The following is a 16,602-nucleotide window of genomic DNA, read 5'->3' as shown; positions in this document are numbered from 1 at the left end:
TTAAGAAATAATGAATTTTGTTTCTAAATGTTGCTTTGGCAGAGCTAATTGTAGTCCCCTTGGGTGAAGGGATTGGAAAAAGGAAAATTCAGTTTTTTTACCCTGCTTCAGTAATCAATTGACTTTGGTATACCCAAGTGGACTTGACCATTTTAACTGTGTATGCTTAAAAATTTTTCTGAAGTCAAAAGGAAAAAAAATACAATTCTGCCATCAAATATTTGATGACTACAGTAAAATATATTTACATTGTTAACACGTTTTTCATAAATATCTTCTCAAAATAACAAATAAAAAGAATTATGATAGTAATGTTTTAGGCATTAAAATTTCAGTTTAAGATATTTGTGGGGTTTTGTTTGTTTGTTTGTTTGTTTGTTTGAGTTGGAGTCTCGCTCTGTTGCCCAGGCTGGAGTGCAGTGGCAGAATCTCGGCTCACTGCAAGCTCCGCCTCCCGGGTTCACGCCATTCTCCTGCCTCAGCCTCCCGAGTAGCTGGGACTACAGGCGCCCACCACCATGCCCGGCTAATTGTTTGTATTTTTAGTAGAGACGGGGTTTCACCGTGTTAGCCAGGATGGTCTCGATCTCCTGACCTCATAATCTGCCTGCCTCGGCCTCGCACAGTGCTGGGATTACAGGCGTGAGCCACCGCGCCCAGCCAGTGTTTGTGGTTTTTAATAAATAGTGAGCTGGGTATATCAGTTATCTATTGCTATGTAAGAGACCACCTCACAACGTAGTGGCTTAAAACAACAACCATTTTGTTGGTCAGTATTCTGTAGAGCATCGATTTGATCTGTTCTACTGAGGGCAGTTTCGTTGGTCTTGCTTAGATTACTCCTGGACAAGTAATCCAAGTCAAATGGCCCATTGGCTGGAGGCTGGATGGCCCTAGTTGACCTCACTCATACATCTGGGAGTCAGCTGGGGCTATCAGCCAGAGCCCCTCAGTTTTCCACATTGCTTATCCAGCAGGATAGCTCAGACATCTTCCCATAGTGGCTGGATTCCAAGAGGGCAAGAGTGGAAGGCCTCATGAGGCCTTGACTTTGGAAAGTCCCACAGTGTCACTTCTGCCACTTTTTTTTTTCTTTTGAGACAGGGTCTCACTCTGTCACCCAGGATAGATGCAGCAGCATGATCACAGCAGTGGCACATTGCAGCCTCTACCTCCTGGGCTCAGGCAATCCTCCCAGCTCAGCCTCCCAAGTAGCTGGGGTCACGGCACGTGCCTCCATGCTCGGCTAATTTTTGTATTTTTTGTAGAGAGAGGATTTTGCCATGTTGCTCAGGTTGGTCCTGAACTCCTGGACTCAAGCAATCCACCTGCCTCAGCCTCCCAGAGTGCTGGGATTACAGGCGTGAGCCACCACAGCAAGCCTACTTCCACACCTTTCTATTGGTCAAAGCAAATCATAAGACTGCCTACATTCAAGGGAAGGGAAAACAGACCCCCTTTTTTTTGTTTTTGTTTTTGAGGAGTTCGCTTACCCTGAGTTGGAGGTGAGTGATGATCTCGCTTACTGCAGCCTCTGCCTCCCAGGTTTCAGTGATTCTCCTGCCTCAGCTTCCCAGGTAACTAGGATTACAGACATGTAGCCACTATGCCCTGCTAATTTTTGTATTTTTAGTAGAGACGGGATTTCACCATGTTGGCCAGGCTAGTCTCGAACTCCTGACCTCAGGTGATCTGCCCACCTTGGCCTCCCAAAGTGCTAGGATTACAGGCGTGAGCCACCGTGCCTGGCTGAGACCTCTTGATAGGAAGAGCAGCAGATAGTTTGTGGCTATATTTATCTTTCACAGTAGGTTATTCAGATCAACCTCATTGAAAATGTCAAAATAATACCTTAAAAGTATTGAAGTGGCCTGGTGTGGTGGCTAACGCCTGTCATCCCAACACTTTGGGAGGCCGAGGCAGGCGAATCACTGGAGGTCAGGAGTTCGAGACCAGCCTGGCCAACATGGCAAAACCCCATCTCGACTAAAAATACAAAAATTAGCCAGGCTTGGTGGCACACGCCTGTAATTCCAGCCGCTTGGGAGGCTGAGGCAAGAGAATTGCTTGGACCCAGGGGGCGGAGGTTGCAGTGAGCCAAGATTGCACCACTGCAGTCCAGCCTGGGTGACAAAGCGAGACTCCATCTCAAAAAAATAGAAGAGTATTGAAGAGCTGAAAAGACATTTGTGAACTCCTAGGGCAAGTTTTAATTTCGGGGGGATAGGCTGTAATCAGAGAAATAAGCTTCTGAGCACCAAAGATGAACAGGCTTCACACTTGAGATCCAGATCCAGAAGTCCAGGATCAAGATGCATTCAAAATATAGGGACTCTTCTAGAAGTTTCTCCAGCATTACAGAAGGATCCAAAAAGACTACACCTCCAGTATAAGGACTCGATCTATTGCCTAACTCCCCTGTCCCTGGGGACTACAGAGATGGTTGCCTTGGCTAAGAGCAGAGCTAGAGAAGGAAAAATAAAAGGAAACGTATCCCTCAGACGTTGTTGCCACATACCTGCCCTTTTGCAAATTTGCACCCCAGGGACCCGTAGCCCCAATGAACAGGGTCCATCAAGCCCTAAACTTGGTCATTGCAATCTGGATTGGAAGTGCTCCCAGGTGGCTGAGCGAATCAAATCACAAAGCCTCTTTAACCTAGGCCTTTGGAGGCCACCAAAAATAATTGTCCAAAGGCAATGAAAGGCATGGGGTCAGAGATAGTACTGATACAGCAGTTAAGAAGAAAGTACTTAGGCGGATAGGGAGGGTACAGGAACGGGAGTCCGCAGTAAGGTCTTCCTTATAATGAAAAGCAGCCCCCAAATCATTTTATTTTCTAACAAAAAGCAGCCTGTAAAATCGAGCTGCAGATAGAGACAAGCAAGCCTGAATTTTGCACGGGTGAATGCCGGTAGTTGTGACAATAGGAAAAGACATGATCAAAATGGCAGCTCCATCTTCCCTTCCTTTTGCCAGCCATGTGTACAATAGGGAACAGACAAGATGGCACCAGCGAAGTGGAAAGCCCATTTGCATAATAAGATTAGGTAGGGTGACTGGCTTTCCCCACAAACAATGCAAATGTCACACCTGGTCCAACCAATCTGTGGGTCTATGTAAATCAGACACTGTCTCCTCAATTCTGCCTATAAAATCTGCTGCAGTCCACCGCAGGCTGGCTTTTCCCTTTCAGACACCTCTCTCTCGCAAGAGAGAGCTGCTCTCCTCTCTTCTTTCTTTTGCTTGTTAGACTTTCCGCTCCTTAACCCACTCACATGTGTTTGTGTCCTTAATCTTCTTGGAGCAGGATGATGAACCCCGGGTATTTACCCTAGACAACGATGCTGCTTCAGTACTAGAAAGCAAGGCATCATGAATGTGAACCAGCTGATATAACAGCAGGAGATTTTAACAATTTCAGATGTTATCAGACAAGTTTCAAGAAATAAATGACAAACTTGAAAACATTCACAAGGCAGAAAGCTATAAAAGAGACATGGCAGGTTTGAAAAAGAAACGAACTGAACCTCTAGGGATGGAAAATTCAATAACCAAACTTAAGAACGCAGTGGATATTGTGAACCCTAAATATCTGAGACAGGTCACAACCAATTTAGAAAGTTTATTTTGTCAAGGTTAAGGAAGTGCCCGTGACACAGCCTCAGGAAGTCCTGATGACATGCGCCCAAGGTGATCGGCACACAGCTTGGTTTTATACATTTTAGGGAGACATGAGACATCAATCAATATATGTAAGATGTACATTGATTTGGTCTGGAAAGGCGGGACAACTCAGGCCACGGAGAGGGCTTCCTGGTCATAGGTAGCTAAGAGACAAACAGTTGTATTCTTTCGAGTTTCTGATTAGCCTTTCATTGAATGGACGATTTACATGTGAGAGGAGGGTAGAGGAACAGTCACTAACGTCTTAGTGTGGTTTAGTGAAATAATAGGGCAGAGGAAGGGGATCTCAGGAGCCTCAGACGGATCCCGTCTGTCTGTCCTTTGTCCACAAAGAATTTGTGGGCGAATTGTGAGGGAGGTCTGTAGCTTTTTTTTTTTTTTTAATCTTTGTAGCTATGTTATTTAGAAATAAAATGGGAGGCAGGTTTGCCTGACGCAGTTCCCAGCTTGAGTTTTCCCTTGGTTTAGCGATTTGGGGGTACTGAAATTTATTTTCCTTTCACAATATATTGAACAGATTGGACACATCTTATTACTCTCCCAGTTTAATTAGTAAACTGTTTTGGTTTTGTTTTTTTAAGATGGAGTCTCACTCTGTCACCCAAGCTGGAGTGCAGTGGTGTAATCTCAGCTCACTGCAGCCTCCAACTCCTGGGTTCAGGTGATTCTCGTGCCTCAGCCTCTGGAGTAGCTGGGCCTATGGGCGCACACCACTATGCCCAACAAATTTTTGTATTTTCAGTAGAGATGGGGTTTCACTATGTTGGCCAGGCTGGTTGCAAACTCCTGACTTCCGACTTCAAGTGATCCACCCACCTCAGCCTCCCAACGTGCCGGGATTACAGGCTTGAGCTACCGTTCTCGGCCATTAATTAGCAAACTGGAAAGCAGATCGGGACAAATTACCCAGCATTGAGCAAAGAAAAAAAAGAAGGGGGAAAAAATCTCTGCCAGCCCGACTAGGAGTCCTGGAGTGGAGATTGCCAGTTAAAGAAGTCTCACACTGGGCAGAAGTGGCCAGGCCCAAGTTTCACTGAGCAGTCTTTGAAAGTGTTGGATGTTTGGTAAATGTCTACAACTTTTATTTAAAGATAAGGATGGAAGGTGATCCTTCCTCTGTGAATAATAATGAAAAACCAGACAGGAAAAGAATCTCTTTATATAGTTTATATACCTCATGCTCAGTCATTGGCTGGGGGCCACCCTGAGAAAAGCATAATCTCTGTTCAAAAACTGACATGGGTCCTGCAGGAGCTAATGGCTGGAGGCATATATAGGTAGTAAAACTATTAAAAAATGCAAAGGAGGCTGGGCATGGTGGCTCAGGCCTGTAATCCCAGCACTTTGGGAGGCCAAGATGGGTGGATCACTTGAGGTCAGGAGTTTGAGACCAGCCTGGGCAACACGGTGAAACCCTGTATCTACAAAAAAAAAAAAAAAAAAAAAAAAGCAAAGGACACTGAGAGTCATCCCAAGTGTCAGACTCCAAAGCCAAACCTCTTAACCACTCCCCCAAGTTTCTTAGCATCATTGACCCTCTTCTGAACATGATCAACTATTGTTCTGCCATATGCATTTCTGGGGCCAAAAGTTGGGGGATGCATATGTTCAAAAATGTTACCAAAAAATGGTAGTGAGATAGTATATGGTCAGGCGCAATTCAGCCACCCACCTTGACATCCTACTAGGATAGCTTAGATTATACATTCTAGTCTATGACACACGCAGACTTTCCAGGAACGTGCGCCATTCCCACTCAATAAAGTTGCCATGACGAATATTTGCAGGTATATTTACTTCTAAGCCTTTATTTTCTACTTCAATAGCTTCTGCCATTAATATTTATTATTAATCCACAAAGCCTACATGATTGTACCTAAGTAGGTGACCCTAAATTATCAAATTTCTATCCTATCAACCACAGAAGATTTATTTGTTCCAGGAGTAATTTATTTTGTAATCACTGATTCTCTGTGGGGCGTGGGGATTTCAGAGCTTTTCATGGCCATTGCTTCTCAGCTCACTAGAAAAATAGACTGAGCAGTCTTTGAAAATGCTGGATGTTTGATAAATGTCTACAACTTTTATTTAAAAATAAGGATGGAAGGTGAACCTTCCTCTGTGAATAATAATTAAAAACCAGACAAGAAAAGAATCTCTTTACATACTTGGGGTGAAAGGGGCCCAGTGAGTGATACATTTCATAACTCAGTTTAATGAACAAACTTTTTACCCACCTGTTCTGGCAATATACACATGTAGAAATAATAGATAAATTAAAAGGTTTGTATATGTTTTATAAATAAAATAAAGGAGAAGCCATCTCAGATAAATTTAACCATCATTTAGGGGAAAAAATTGGAAATAAAAGGTCAAATAAATCATCTTCTGCGCCTTAAAACTTTTTAAAACCACATTTTAAATGTGAGGTGGAGGAGGGAGAGGAAGGGGAACAGGGGAAGATAGGAGAAAGAGGAGAGAGGGAGAAAGAAGCAAATTAAAAACCAAATGGCCAGGCATGGTGGATGCTAGCACTTTGGGAAGCTGAGGCAAGAGGATCGCTTGAGCCCAGAAGTTCAAATCCAGCCTAGGTAATATAGTGAGACCTCATCTCTACAAAAAATTAAAAAATTAGCTGGGTGTGGTGGTGTACACCTGTGGTCCCAGCTACTTGGGAGGCTGAGGCTGGAGGATCACTTGAGCCCAGAAGGTTGAGGCTGTAGTGAGATGTGATCATGCCATTGCACTCCAGCCTGGGCAACAGAGTGAGACCCCATCTTGAAAAAAGAAAAACAAAACAAGCAAACCAACCAACCCAGGAACTCAGTGTGGCCAGTAGATTGAAAAGACAAGTCATTATTGAAAAACCCTTATTAGCTCACTGTCAAAGTTAATATGATAAATTATTGTGCAAAAATACTCCATCCCTCTCCTCTACTTCTGTGGAAGGACTCTATTTCACCCCATCTTAACTTTGAACTTGGCTACATGTTGGGCCAGTGGAATGTTAACAGATATGCCACAAGCAGAGACTTCAAAAGTGCCTGTGCAGTTGAGTGTGTCTTCTTGCGCCCCTGCATCATCAGGAGACGTGCCTTGGCTAACCCTCTGAATCAAGGATGATGAGAGACACATGGAGTTAATGAAAATCCAGCTTAAACCATCAGACCCCCCCAGCTGATCCGCAGACATATAAGCAAAATCAACGTTTATTGCTGTATGCCATAGAAACATTGCATTTTGTCATTACTTACCAATAGCTGACTGATACAATAATTATATCTCTTCTAAATGTTCTAAAGAAAGGATTTTTTTTTTGAGATGAAAAGCTTACATAAGTAAATGTATAGTGGTCCATGAAATACTTTGAGTCAAGTAGAAGACATGGGACATACCAAAATACAATTCAAAGTTTTCTCATTAGAATCACAAAATCCACAAGAAGTGATACTGCAGTGGCTGGAGAACCTGCTAGGGAATCAATGCATCAAAGCCATGGAATGACTGAGCATCAATCAATTCTATGCTTTGGTCTTGACTACTGAGGACACAAATAACGTTAACATAGCTAGACACCAGGTCAAGAACACTAGGTCAAATCGGTGTTGGGCATATGCTAATGTACTGACTCTACATAAATATCAATAAATCACTGGGATTGTAGAAAATTCTCCTACAAGTTTTGAAGTCATTCACTATTAAAACAATAAAAACATATGTGGCAGATTTTTTCAGTAATTATCTCAAATTTGGTCACAGCTCTCTATATCCAGGTCCTTAAGTGGTCCTCTTGTACAATGATTGTGGACTTCACTATGTGACTTTTGTCCAATGGAACAACAGTAAATGAGATGCAGATGAAAGCAGGGAAACTGACAGCACTCTGGGGCTAGCTAGTCTTTGGAGCTCTGATACCATCATGTAAAAGAGAGCAGGTGTATTAGTCTGTTTTCACGCTGCTAATAAAGACACATCCAAAACTGGGTAATTTATAAAGGTAAGAGGTTTAATGGATTCACATTTCCACATGGCTGGGGGTGGGGTGCCTCACAATCATGGTGGAAGGCAAAGGAGAAGCAAAGGCACGTCTTACATGGCAGCAGGCAAAAGAGAGCATGTGCAAGGAAACTGCCCTTTGTAAAACCATCGGATCTCATGAGACTTACTCACTACCATGAGAACAGTATGGGGGAAACTGCCCCCATAATTCAATTATCTCCACCTGCCCCCCCATGTGGGAATTATTACAATTATAGGTGAGATTTAGGTGGAGACACAGCCAAACCATATCAGCAGGCTAGCCTACTGGAAGATGAGCAGATCATGTGGAGCATACCACCCATCTGAGCACAGCCCAAATTGGCAAGCCTCAGAATTGTGAGTGAATAGATTATTGTTGTTTTAAACCATTACATTTTGGGGGTGATTATACAGTAAAAGCTACCTGATACACTGTGTGAGTGACCTCATGTGAATGGCTTTGCAATTCTTGTCCAAAAGAAAGTGCAGCTTGTTAGTTTGTTTTTACCTTTAAGAAGTTGCTAGAAACCTTAATAAAGATAATATTGAAATTTGGCGAAATATGTGAGTCAACTTTGACACTTTCTTCAGCCTGCATCTACCCATCACCAAAGTCTGTTGTTCTTATCTCCTATACATCTGAACTCCTTTTCTCCATGTCCACTGGCACCATCCTAGTCCAGGCTCTCAGCTATAGTAATAACCAGGGATTCCTCTTAACCCATCTCCCTGCACCCACCCTGGTCCCACTTTGAAGATCTGTTCTCCATGCAACTGTCAGAACAATCATTTTAAAAGCGAATCTGAACATGCCCTTTCCCCCAACTTAAGATCCTTTATTCACTCTCATTTATCTTAGGATAAAAACCTCTGTATTTCCTGGGACCTACAGCCCTTCCCAGGATATGCTGCTCCCCTTCTCCAGCCTCCCGTCCTTCCTTCAGTTCTGCTGAAGGGTGGTGGCTCCTCCTGCCACAGAACCTTTTTGTGTGCTGTTGCTTTTGCCTTGGATTCTGCACCTCTTGCTCCCCACTCTCCTTCCCACCTTCTCATCTCATCTCAGGCATCACTTACTCAGGGAAGCCTTTTCTGCCCCCCAGGTCCAGGTTATATTCTTCTCCTTTATTTGTACTTTTATCGCATTTTTTGGATTGGATATACTTACGTTTGTATAATCATAAGATTGATGTCTGTATTCCCAACTACAGTATAAACTCTAGAAAGCAAAGAATGCTGAATTTTGCTCACCTGTAGAGCTCTAATATCAGGCATTGTACCCATCAAGCATAATGTCTGACACATAACTGACACTCAGTATGTATTTGTCGATGGAATGGATGGTTTGATATGCAGAGTTGCAATTGTAGTACTTGGCATACAAAATTTACTCAATAGATATTTGCTGAATGAGTACGGAATGAATGAATAAGCCTGCAATGAGGAGGGGCTGGCAAATAAGAAACCATATCTTACGTGACATTTAGCATTGCTCCTTGCACATAATAAGCCAAATAAGTATTTTCAGGATGAACAACTAACTAGGAAATTTTGAAGGGATAAATAGGAATACGGACAACAAGGGAACAATAATTTGTTTCCTTTATACTTGAAATAATCGTGAATTAAGTGGCCTCCTTTGTGCAGATATGAAACTAATCTGCAAACAAAAAGTAAATTTAAATGGGTACCTCTCTGGATGTAGAGCTGGAAACAGTGGTGAGTTTCTATAGGACAATACTTTGGGATCATAATTACCTAACATTTCTATACAGTCTACAGGATGAATTTTCTAGGTTTGTACGACGTTAACATCTTCCCAGTACAGAAATGAGCACAAACTATAGTCAACTTTTCCTAAACATAAATAGAAATCAAAATAGAACATACATGTTAGCCTGTCTCCCAATTGTCCCCCTTATTAACCTTATTTAAAGCCTCATCAGCTCTCAAATGTACACAGATGTTTAAAAAGTCACCAGAGCTGCAGAAAATCTGCCCACAAAGTTTGAAGTAACCCACAGGTGATACAATGAAACCCTCTGCTATAGATTGCTGCAATGATAGGCCCCAATTTTGTCAGACCTCTCTGTATCCACGCCTTTGATTGGTCCCCACGTGCACAAGTGCACTAAATCAGGGCTTGACCATGTGATTTGCTTTGCCCACAGAATCATGAGCAATAAAATGACTGTTTTTTTTAAGCCTTTATGTTTGGGGTTCATTTTGCTACTCAGCAAAAACTAACTGCCCCAATGTTGCCACTGTAGCAGAGTTTTCCACACATGAATCTGATATGTCATTCTATTACTTAAAAACTTTCAAGAACCATCATCTCTGAGGAACCGGGGACTAGCCAAGAAGGTCTCTCTCAGAAAAAAAGTCAAGATTCATTCAGGAATTTGGTAAGGGGTGTGTGTGTGTGTGCACGCGTGCGCGTGTGCCCGCGCGTGCACGTGTTTGGGGCAGAGAATGACTCAGTGTCCATGAAATTACACGTGTTTCTGTGGAATCTAATCTAGTGGCAAGTTTTAACCTTATTTTGAAAATTCAGACTTTTGGGGATTTTTTTTTTTCATACATGATATTGACAGAGTTCTAAGTGTTAGGGAAAGAGAAATGTTTGTAGTCATTCTCTCCTTGAATTTCTTTCTTTCTTTCTTTTTTTTTTTGATGCATACTTAGCATCTTAGTGCAATACTCTGTTTAGGATGCAACCCCTTCACATTTTTAAACAGTGATAAATAGGTGTAGATGTTTTACTTTAAAAGGACATTTTAGTTAATGTTCCTTGAGGAGAAGCGGTAGTAACCAATGTTGCCCATTTGTCTGGTCATTTTGGGCTCCAGATGGCTTCGTCAATGCTTGAGGAAATAAGAATGTTTTATTGAGCTGGGAGATTAAATATGTGTGGAGCCACTTGTACCACTTTGGGAGGAGTTTTCAGTTTAAGCCTACAGCATTTCTGGTAAAACTCACATGAAGTGTGACTAAGTAATCAGAACTGCTTGCTATTGCAACAGGGAACTGTTACTGTCTTTTCCACAACTGAGAATTTATAGAACTGTCCCTCAGCCTACTAGCAGAAAAGCACTTTGGAGTATTACCAACTGGATTTGCAAAGGATGTATAAGTTTCAGGACAAATAATAAATATATACAATGTGCATCTCCGAGATCATTAATTAAATATCCTATCCAAAGTCCTTAAAAATGGGATTACCCAGCTAAAATGCCAGTAGGGGATTGCTTTGAAGTTACTGTTGGTTTAAAGACTTGAAATAGACGTCTCGTAAAATTTCCCTAATTAGTTGTAAGTGATTGCTGTGGCAATGATGTATGATTGTAAACATTCCACACTAACGCTTTAACAATTGTTGTTGTTGTTTTTTTTTTTTTTTTTTGGAGACGGAGTTTCGCTCTTTCACCGAGGCTGGAGTGGAGTAGCGTGATCTCGGCTCACTACAACCTCCGCCTTCCATTTTCCAGTTTCAAGTGATTCTCCTGCCTTAGCCTCCTGAGTAGCTGCGATTACAGGCATGTGCCACCACGCCTGGCTAATTTTTGTATTTTTACTAGAGATGGTGTTTCACCATGTTGGCCAAGCTGGTCTCGAAAACCTGACCTGGTGATCCGTCCACCTCGGCCTCCCAAAGTGCTGGGATTACAGGCATGTGCCACCGTGCCCGGCCCACTTTAACAATTTTTAAATAGCTTCTATCAGTAGTTGATCAAGTGACAGAAATCCAAGTTGAACTAGCTATAGTAGATTGCAAACTATCAAAATTATTTTCCTCCCTTCCCAAGGTGTAATTGATTTCTCTAACCTTTGCACCGGGATTGACCATGTGGCTGGCTTTGGCCAATCGGACACTAAAAAATGTGATGCAATCAGAAGCCTGAAAAGTGTTTGCATATTGAGGCTTGCCTTCTCCAGCAGCAAACAGAATCCCACAATTGCCGCGTGGAGAAGGCGAACTGGCCTACTGAAAACAAGAAAAAACATGGCTCCCCCACCTCCACAACACCCTAACCAATAGCCAACCACCTGTCGGCCCATAAATGACGTCATCCTCTGGATAACCCAGCTGCCAGCTAACCACAAATGCGTGAGTTAGCGCAGGTGAGATCAACTAACGCAGCCCAGCCCAGAGTCCTCTAGCTGACCCACATTATCAGGAGCTAAATAAATGCTGGTTTTACGCCACTGTCGTAAAGGAGGGAGTTACGCCGTAAAAGCTAACTGCTTAGCTTTTTTTTTTTTAAGCTTAAAACAAGGAAAATTTGTCGGACAACCCTGTGTGTTCTGAGACTGAGCCAAGCAGAAGAAAGATGGGACGTACTTGGGCCTCAGGAACAACCAGAACTAACTATATGGATGTCAGCACAAAATAAAAGATGAAGATATTTTAAAGGCTCATATCTGGTAAGCAATTAAAAAGTCAAATGTTGACCAAAACAGGAGTTCAAATCCACTGTTTTTTTTTTTTTACCCTTTGAAGTACTTCCTCCCACTTTTTTTTTCATGCTCCCCGTTGCCGCCATTTTACCCTCTGTTTCTCTCTCTCTTTCTCTCTCTCTCTCTCTCCCCCTCTCCTCTCTCTCCCCTCTCCCCTCTCTCCCCTCTCCCCCTATCCCCCTCTCCCGCCTCCCCCCCTCCCCCCCCCTCCCCCCTCTCCCCCCTCTCTCCTCTCCTTTCTCTTTTCTTTCTTTTTTTTTGAGACCAGGCCTGGCTCTGTTGCCCAGGCCTGTGGGTGCGGTGGGCCATCCGAGCCCATACGGCCTCTGCTTCCCAGGTTCAGAGCTGATTCCCCTGCCTCAGCCTCCAGAATAGCTGGGATTACAGGCGCCTGCCACCAAGTCCGGCCAATTTTTCGTAGTTTTAGTAGAGACAGGATTTCACCATATTGGCCAGGCTGGTCTTAGCTCTGGCCTCAGGTAATTCTCCGGCTTTGGCGCAAGCTGCTGGGATTACAGGCGTGAGCCACCTGTACCGGCCTACCCTCCGTTTCCTAATGTTTGAAAGCCCTTTTTTTTTTTTCCGTTACGCCAAAATCATGCAGCATTTTTTTTTTCTATGTCTGGTTTATTTTGGATTTTATCATAATGTTCTCCAGGTTCATCCATGTTGTACAAATGGTAGGATTTCCTTCTTTTTAAAGGCTGAACAATATTGTACCAAAATACTCCTTTATATCACAATTTCATTATCCATTCATCTATCAACAGACATTTGTTTTCATATTTGGCTGTTGTGAATAGTGCTACAATGAACATGGGATTGCAGCTGTCCCTTCACCGTATTGGTTTCAGTTCCTTTTGATATATGCCCAGAAGTGCAGAAGTGGGATTGCTGGGTTATATGGTAGTTCTTTTTTGTTTGTTTTGAGACAGGGTCTTGCTCTGTCGCCCACACTGTAGTGCAGTGGCACAATCACGGCACACTGTGGCCTTGACCTTCTGGGCTCAAGTGGTCCTCAGCCTCACAAGAGTAGCTGGGACCACAGGTGCGTCCCGCCATGCCTGGCTAACACACTTTTGTAGAGATGGAGTCTCCGGCCGGGTGCCGTGGCTCCCGGGTTCCACCTCCCCTTCTAGGTTCAAGTGATTCTGTTGCCTCAGCTTCCTGAGTACCTGGGATTACAGGCGCACACCACCATGTCCGGCTAATTTTTGTATTTTTAGTAGAGACGGGGTTTCACCATGTTGGTCAGTAATCCCAGCACTGGGAGGTAGCCAAGGCAGGCAGATCACTTGAGTGAAGTTCAAGACCAACCTGGCCAACATGGTGAAACCCTGTCTTCACTAAAAAAAAAAAAAAAATTAGCTGGGCGTAGTGGCAGGCCCCAGTAATCCCAAGTACTCAGGAGGCTGAGACAGGAGAATCGATTGGATGCAGGAGGCAGAGGTTGCAGTGAGCGGAGATTGCACTTCAGCCTGGGTGACAAGGGTGAAACTCTGTCTCTGAAGGAAAAAAAAAAAGAGAGAGAGAGAGATGGGGTCTCCCTATGTTGCCCAGGCTGGTCTCGAATTCCTGGCCACAAGAGATTCTCTCACCTCAGCCTCCGAAAGTGTTATGATTACAGGTGTGAACCACCGTGCCTTGGCCAGTTCTACTTTTAATTTATTTAGAAACCTCACTATTGTTTTCCACAGTGGCTGCACTAATCTACATTCCCATCAACAGTGTTGATGAGAAAAGTTCCCTTTTCTCCGAACCCTTGTTAACATTTGTAATTTCTTGTTTTTTTGATAAAAGCCATCATAACAGATGTGAGATGATCTCATAATTTTGGTTTACATTTCCCTGTTAATTAGCATACTGGCTATTTTTATGTCCTCTTGGACAAATGTTTATTGAGATCCTTTGCCCATTTTTAAACCAATTTATCCTATTTTATTTTATTTTTGCTATTGAGTTAGGTGAGCTCATATATTTTGGTTGATAACCCCTTATTATATGTAGCTTGCAAATATTTTCTCCCAACCTATAAATTGCCTTCTCATTTTGTTAACTGTTTCCTTTGCTGTTCAGAAGCCTTTTTGTTTGATGTGATCCCACTTGTTTGGTTTTTGATTGCTTATGCTTTTGATGTCATAACCAAAAAAAATCATTGCTATGACCCATGTCAAACTCTTTTCCTATGTGTTGAGTTTTATGGTTTCAGGTTTTATGTTTGGGTTTTTAATACATTTAGGTTTCGGCGGGTTTTTTCATGCATGTATGGCATAAGGGTCCAATTTCATTCTTTTACACGTGGATATCCGGTTTTCCTTGTGCTACTTAATGAAAAGACTTTTTTTTTTTTTTTTTTTTTTTTTTTGGGGGGACGGAGTCTTGCTCTGTCGCCCAGGCTGGAGTGCAGTGGCTGGATCTCAGCTCACTGTAAGCTCCGGCTCCCGGGTTTACATCATTCTCCTGCCTCAGCCTCCCGTGTAGGGACTACAGGCGCCCACCACCTCGCCCAGCTAGGTTTTTTTCGTATTTTTTAGTAGAGATGGGGTTTCACCGTGTTAGCCAGGATGGTCTCGATCTCCTGACCTCGTGATCCGCCCATCCCAGCCTCCCAAAGTGCTGGGATTACAGGCTTGAGCCACCGCACCCGGCCCGAAAAGACTATTGTTTCCCCATGGTGTCATCTTGGTGCCCTTATCAAAAGTTAGTTGACCGTATATTCTGGGTTTACTGCTGGGTTTTTCTATTCTGTTCCATTGGTCTATGTGTCTGTTTATGCTACTGCTATAATGTTTTGGTTACAAAAGCTTTGTGTAGTAGATTTTGAAATCAGGTAGCATGATACCTCCAGCATTGTTCTTTTTGCTCAGGATTGCTTTGGCTGTTTGGGGTCTTCATGGTTCCCTATGAATTTTATAATTTCTATTTTTGTGAAAAAAGACATTGGAATTTTGATAGGAATACAAATTAAAAGCTCAACTCCTTCTATCTAATTCAATGCAAATTGCATTGAATCTATAGATTGTTTTGGGTAGTACAGACATCTTAACTATTTTTCCAATCTGTGAAAAATATTCTGTTTATTTGTGTCTTCAATTGTTTTCCATTTTTGTCTTTTTGAGGCAGTTGTCCAGGCTGTAGGGTAGTGACACAATCATGACTCACTGAAGCCTCCAACTCCTGGGTTTAAGCATTTAAGTAGGTATGACTACAGGCATGCACCATCACACCTGGCTAGTGGTTTTTATTTAATATTTTTTTTTTTTTTTTTTTTTTTTTTGTAGAAACAGGTCTCACTATGTTTCCCAGGCTGGTCTCAAACTTCTGACTTCAAGTGATCCTCCCACATCAGCCTCCAAAAGTGTTGGGATTACAGGCATGAGCCATCATGCCTGGCCTCTTTCAATGTTTTATAGTTCTCTCTGTACACACCTTTGACCTTTGGTTTAATATATTCCCAACTATTTTTTAATGCTATTGTAAGTGGGATTGTCTTCTTGATTTCTTTTACAGATAGTTCATTGTTAGTGTATAGAGAATCACTGCTGATTTTTCTTTGTTGTTGAGATTTTATTTTTCTATTTTTTTTTTTTTTTTTTTTTTTTTTGAGATGGCATCTTGTTCTGTCACTGAGGCTGGAGTGCAGTGGTGTGATCTCGGCTCACTGTAACCTACCCTCCCAGGTTCAAGCGATTCTCTTGCCTCAGCTTCCTGAGTACCTGGGATTACAGGCATACGCCACTACACCCGGCTAATTTTTGTATTTTTAGTAGAGACGAGGTTTCACCATGTTGGTCAGGCTGGTCTCGAACTCTTGACCTCGTGATCTGCCCGCCTCCACCTCCCAAAGTGCTGGGATTACAGGCATGAGCCACCATGCCCAGCCTGTTGTTGAGTTTTTAAAATAAGTATCCTGCAACTTTACCAAACTCATTTATTGGTTCTAACCGTTCTTTAGAGTCTTTGGGGTTTTCTATATATAAAATGATGTTGTCTTCAAACAGGGACAATTTAACTGTCTTTCCAATTTGAATGCCTTTTATTTCTTGACTGGGACTTCCAGTCAAGAAAAGTAAAACAGAAGTGACAAGAATGGGCATCTTTGTCTTGTTCCTGATTTATTTTACAGAAAAAGCTTTCAACTTTTCCACATTCAGTATGCTAGCTATGAACTTCTCATATATGGCCTTTATTATGTTGAGGTACATTCCTTCTTTTATATATTGGCAAACTATAGTTGTATATATTTATGGAGTACAAACTGATGGTATGATTTTTAAAAAATACAATGTGGAATAATTAAGTCAAGCTAACCTACCCATCATCTCAAATTTTTGACATTTTTTGTGATGAGAACATTTGAGATTTACACTTAGTGACATTGAAATGTTCAGTACTCAGTTGTTAGCTATAATCGCCAAACTGTGCAATAGCTCTCAAAAA

This window comes from Papio anubis, chromosome X (genome assembly GCF_008728515.1).
Source record: "Papio anubis isolate 15944 chromosome X, Panubis1.0, whole genome shotgun sequence".
In the NCBI taxonomy this organism is placed as follows: Eukaryota; Metazoa; Chordata; class Mammalia; order Primates; family Cercopithecidae; genus Papio; species Papio anubis.
The sequence above is the reverse complement of the archived record's forward strand: the minus strand, read 5'-3'. Positions refer to the sequence as shown.